Source organism: Saccoglossus kowalevskii, chromosome 4 (assembly GCF_978046115.1).
Source record: "Saccoglossus kowalevskii chromosome 4, keSacKowa6.1, whole genome shotgun sequence".
Taxonomy (NCBI): Eukaryota; Metazoa; Hemichordata; class Enteropneusta; family Harrimaniidae; genus Saccoglossus; species Saccoglossus kowalevskii.
In genome coordinates, this window is record NC_140644.1 from 20,149,263 (window position 1) to 20,155,693 (window position 6,431).

Here is a 6,431-nt window from a genome sequence, read left to right on the forward strand (position 1 = left end):
ATATTATTAATATTTGACTGGAACTATGATGAAACATTCCTGGTACACATCTTCCTTGCCCTAAAACAAATACTCAAACAAAAGCGTCGCCTATCTCGCCCTTCCCGATAGCGCCACCTAGTGGTAACAATATTGAAAATAGTCACTTGATAGATAAAAACTCAATAGACCGATTAGTTACAGTTTACTATAACTCACCTTCCGATTTTTCGCCGCTATATTGTTTTTTATTAGTGCAGTGCAGTGGTAAAAAATCGGGGAAAAAATTATATTAATTTTACTACTAATGAAAGTATTAGGATTTCTCAGCACTCGAGAATTAAAAACATTGAATTACTAGTACTTTGGTTTTGTCAATTCATGAAATAAATAAAAGTCCTGAAAATAGGGATAGTAATTCCCTCTTTTCAAATACAACCATAATACAAAGCAGTTGTACAGAGCGCAGCGTCTGAATGTCCTAGTGACTGTGTTCAGACGAGCACGCTGGCTCGCTCCTGAATTCCAAACCAACGTAGATTATTGTCCTTATGTACAAACAGTTTACAAAAAACAAAATAATGATCATGCCACCTTAGTCAACATTAGAAATAATATTGCCTCTTAATTTGAAACCATGAAATATACTTTGATAAAGACAGAAAAGCAAAAGGGTTATGATAATTTAAAAGTGAAATAAATTGTATATATGATGGATATTTATTATTAATAAGGGTGAAGAAACTTATTTTTTCTCTCATGACAAATGATTGTATTAGAGACATTCGCAACATAAATGATATTAAAACACGTAAAGTGCAGAGTCTTGGGAATATTTTCCGCGTTTAAAGAACAGATATTTCTCTATAACCAAATTTGTATAGATGTCTTAAGCTTGGAAAAGAATTGCAGACTTATTGACCAGTGTTGCGGAAACAAACATATTTACATTGCCGACCCCTTGTATATCCAAGGCCATACCATCGAAACCAAAACATTTCCTTACATGCCAAGTACGTAAATGTGTTCATCATTGCTGCTCTGAAAATAACATTTTCCGGTGCAGCTATTATTCGTATGATGGCGGTGTTTATAAAATGAACGACTCCAACAGTATGAAATGTATCACATTTGCGGCAGACGACCATAGCGTGTTTACAAACACGTGTCTACCCGTGAGTCTTTGCGTTTGTTTTATCTTGGGACTCAATTCTCGCACGTGAGTAGGTAACGACACTCCGCCATAAACAAAGTAAAGCCTGTCCTCAAAACCAGACAAACAACTTTTATTTGTGTTCATGTCTCGACATAGTCAGTCGAAAAAACACATTTCTTTTACACATTAGTTAAAGCGGGAGTCGTCAACTGCGCATGCGACATACGGTCATAGCGTGTGCGTGTTCGAATTTCATGTAAACAAACAATGTATTTTACACGCGTTGTATACGTCGCTATGAGTCCCATATCGAAAAGAACGCGGTGCGACGATCACCGCCCTTTTAAACGACACAATTTTAACACTGGCGCCGATACCCCCCGAGGGCTTCCATGAGATTATTGTAAGATTTTGTAGCATGCATTGAATAATCCTCGGGGCGGAGCTACGTCACGGACGTTCTACGTTGCTAAGACGCGCACCATTGTACCACGTATTTCTACGGGCTCTGTGCCCGCTTCTGTGGAACGCCGGTGGAAACTCGAGAAAACAACACAAACTCAACTTTGAAGTAATTCTGAACAACCAAATTCATATATGTTACACGCGTAGGGATAATCTTGTTACACTGTTCAGGGGACTCTCAACAACCATCGCAAAGTACCGTTTTCTGCGAGTTTTGGTCTTTGTTTTCATCGCGAGGGTTGCCAGGCGTAGAAAATGCCCGGATGTCCGCTCCCGAGGATACACAAGATATAGCGTGAGTTGCGCCCTCCGCGTTGCTCAAAACCTCTGATGCCGTTCGGCCGGTGAGGGCACCATTCACGCCGACATGCAAGGCTGAAGTAAACACAGCCGTGCTATCGCAAACATTTTCAAATCACGTACTGTAAAATACTTCTTGATTTTTGACAAGTTTAATGTAAAATATAGGAAAAGTAGTATATTCGCTGGTTTTTATTTTCCCTGAATCATTCCTTCAGCGAAAATTAATTTCAAGCAAAATAAGTATTTAACACTACTAGTAAGAAATTAGGGAAGACGGGACGAAATACACGTGTATACCGTGCGGAGGTGAGGTGGGGAGAGGACGAATAAAGCAAAATACACTCAATCATTCAAGACAGGATCTCATCAAACCACCACCACTTTGTTATTTGTAGAATATCTAGTTTTACAACCTTTTCTAAGCAAGCATGGTCCATATTGTTATAACATTTCATTTAGTATAGGTGAGAAGACTGGTATACTTCATCACGATTGCTTTGGAGTTTTGGAGCAGTGATACAAGTCAAAATTATTTAGCAGCCTCTCAGCTGACATAGCTCCCCTGTTTGCACAGCAAAGCACATTTCAATTAGAGAATTGACGATATCACAAAATGAACAAATCTGAGAGTGGTCAACAGTATGGTTTTTAACAAGAAGTTGAAAATATCATTTTTTACCAAAAATATTCACCAAAATTAGAGAATTAAAGATCTAAGAGAGGTCTACCCAAGGAACATATACACAAAGTATCAAAGCAACCAGCTAGCAGTTTTCAAGAAGAAGTTGAAAAAGTAAAAAATTTACACTGACAACGGACAATCACTCATATGATAAGCTCCGACCAACAAAGTAGACTGCTGAGCTAAAAAATATTTCTCATCCAGAATGGCAGTTGGTTAGCAACCATGTCATACTTTTTTAATTCAATTTTACATATGAACCTATGGAATCCAAGCCAATACAGTCAAACCTTGATTTAACCAAACACCGATTATCCGAATTACCCGAACATGTTTCCAAAGTCCCATACGTAATTTACTGGCCATTTATTTATGAAATACAAAAAAAAAAATACACAACATAGATACCAGAGTAACATTGTGTGGGAAAACAGCTTAACATGAAACAATATTGTTTTATAAAAATCATCTTTATTTGACTGTGAACATTCGCATGTTGTATATTATTAACCCGTGTATATAACACCCACTGCACACACATATGCCAAAAATAAAAAGAATTGAAAATTAATGGTAAGCGTAAAACATGCATGCAAACACAAAGCAGAATATATATACAATATTTATTTGTATGCAACTATAGTGATGCAATGAGGGGGAAAAAATATGAAAAAAAAATTTTAATTATTGTATAAGAGTTATAAATGTCAACATTAGTTACATAGAGACTTCTCAGAAACAAAATGTTTTTGTATATCCTTGGTCGTCTTTTTTTCTGTAACCTAAGTTCTCTCCTTTTCTTACAAACTGTGGTGCAATTCCAATTCTGATTTGCTCACAAGATATTTGTTGAATCAGTTAGAATGCAAGAAAACCAACAGGTAAATGTTTTTTTAAGGGAGTGTTAGATGCATTAGTTTTCTTCACTGATGCCAAACCAAAACAGATTTTTTTTTTTCTTGTCTTCATGACAGAAATGATTTGCATTTTGAAAACTGTCACAAAAAATGTCCCCAACCCCCCAAAAACAGTTGATAAAAAAACATTTCTCTGACCAGTATTCAAAACTCGTATACAAATAATAATACAATTATTTCTATTTTTAATCATAAATAGTTTTAAAATATTTCTGTACATTTCCTAGCCTTTATCCAGAAAGATGTAGAGCTACTATAAAAAGTAGGGCGGGGTGTACAGATATTAGTGATAATATTACCCCTATGAATACACACTGCCAATTGGCTATGTAGTCCTAATACTGGCATACATACAGAAGCTATTTAACATGTACACATTGCTGAAGAAAAACTGCCAACATAGAATCTAAAAGACTATGATGTGATCCCTCCCCCTTTTTCTCAGGAATACATTTGATACCCTGTATTATCACATTCATAATGAGTGTCCACACAGGGTGTATTAAAAGTAAAATATCAATGTGAAATCACAATAGCACAATCATTACATAATGGCTTGTAATAGCTTCTTACTGCTATATACACAAATATCAAAGTTGTTTATATGAACATGTAGTTACAAAGTTCCAAAAAGAATTGAAATAGATTGAAAAACAAATCTTAGAGATTCACAATGAAAATAGAAGCAACAAAAAATAGTTCAGAGGTGGCAAAATAGTTTCTATAGGAGGTTGAAGGAAAAACTCCTTGAAAGCCAACCTGAAAAAGTTTCATCAAGTTGATTTTTTTTTATAGAACGTACAGTGAACAACTCCAATTTATGTTAAAAATATACAAGTGTGTTGTAGAGATACCAATGTTATGTTGAGTTAAATGAATTACTTGGATGAAAACAAAAAAATTTGATTCAAGCACTTGGCATACCATACATCATCAAAAGCAGTTCCCATATTAATAATAAATGTAATGAACCGGTCACTGGTAGCATAGTGGTTGTCGCATCAGACTCATGTTCAAATCCTACCTTAGGCTGAACATCAAAGGGTCGACCCCTACCCTGGGTGAGTGTGCCACAGACTCAATGGGCAGGCCAATTCCACTGGCCGAGATTTATTCACTAACGAATGCGACTTTGGGGGAACCTTGGTTAAGGTCCGCAGGTGCTTGTGTTCGACCGGGCCTGGTTGACACCAGGATAGCGCAATACAATTGCCATTTGACAGAGAGATGGCCACACAGCCCTGTAGTCATGTAGTCCCAAACATGAATACGACTTCTGTGGCAAAATGCACTATGTGTCATCACTAGCACTTGCAATTTGCACATACAGAAAAAAAAAAAAGTTGTCAGGAGAGACAACAGTGACACTCAATGTCCGGAACTGTCGCCTGGCACAAAAATATATTTAAAAAAAAAATGTAATGATAACCATTACCACTGAATATATTGCAGGTTAAAAGTACTGTATTTTCACTTGGAATTTATTTTCGCTGTTTTTGCTGAAGGGATGATTCCGTGAAATTAAAATCCAGCGAATATACTTTTTTTCCTATATTTGACATTCAACTCGTCAAAAATCAGTGAAAATAAATTTCATACAAAACGCCCAAAAAGCCTTTTCAGCGAAAATTAATTACAGCTAAAATAAAGTATTTCACAGTATGAGATGATCAGATTTGGGATCACAAAGCATAAGTGATGCCAGTCAATACATTACCCAGTCATTCCCAACATGCTATCCATTGCCATCTATCAGCAGAAATATTTGACATATCAATTTCCAGAGCAATCGGGAAAATCTTGGTGTCAACAAAAAAGAATGAACACTGCTACACAGTACATCCCATGCTCATGTGGATCAATAGTGATATAACTGTGAATTTGTCTATTACCAAGCGAGATGAAATGTCCATGCGTTGTGTGCATGTAAGGGTGGACACACTTGGGTATGTAGGCTTCTATACACTGGCAACCAATTAAGTCAAAAAATCACAACAACCACATAAAAGAAGTACCGTACAGACATTATCAAATGTTGTACAAAGTAACACAAACAGTCATTTGGCATTTTATGTATTTTTTTTTTAAGTTTTTTTTTTATGAACAGAGAAGTACCGTATTATTATTAGCACAATAGAACAATATTGGGTAGTATTAAGACCCTTGTACTGTATGCGGTAAGACCACTGGTTGATAATAATTACAGGACATGGTAAAGTTGGAGAAATGAGAAAACAGTTGTCTGGCGAACGTTGTGAGTAAACACAATGCAGCTGGTGGATTGGACAGAAAGCATCCATTCCCAGCTGTATTTAGGGATAGATCAGTATTTAACTTTTGGGTGGCTAGGACATCTCTTCTAATCTCTAATGAGCAATGTATTAGAGTGTACCAACTCCCCCTCGAATTGTAAAACTGTCAACAAACAAGCTATTTTCTGATTGGTCCGACAGTTAGGTGTTAGGGTCAAGTAGCCAATCACACACAGCCTTGTAAGTTGACTCCTCATTGATTCAAATTTATGTGCTGCAACAGTGATTGCACACATAAATTAAACAACATCACAAGTGTCACAACCAACACAACTTTGCACTCTAGTTAACTGTTTTCAAATTTCCACTTCTATCAAACACTTAGTTATACCTGACATTGTTAACAGCATACTGTGAAATGTATTAACCCTTTTAGGCGCAAATTTTTTTTTCTGTCAAAATGAAGTAAATTTGTTCACATTTTATGTGATTATCACTAAATTCAATCTTAATTATGGACCAAACAGACAAAAAAGTTTTTATCAGCATTATCTTTGGAAAATAAACTTTTTTGTAGATGTGCCTTTGACTTTGATGCTCAGATGGTTTAATTTGTGAGAGACAAATAAGTGAAAATCACAATATTTTGTAGAAGTTCTTTGGGGTTCCAATATCAC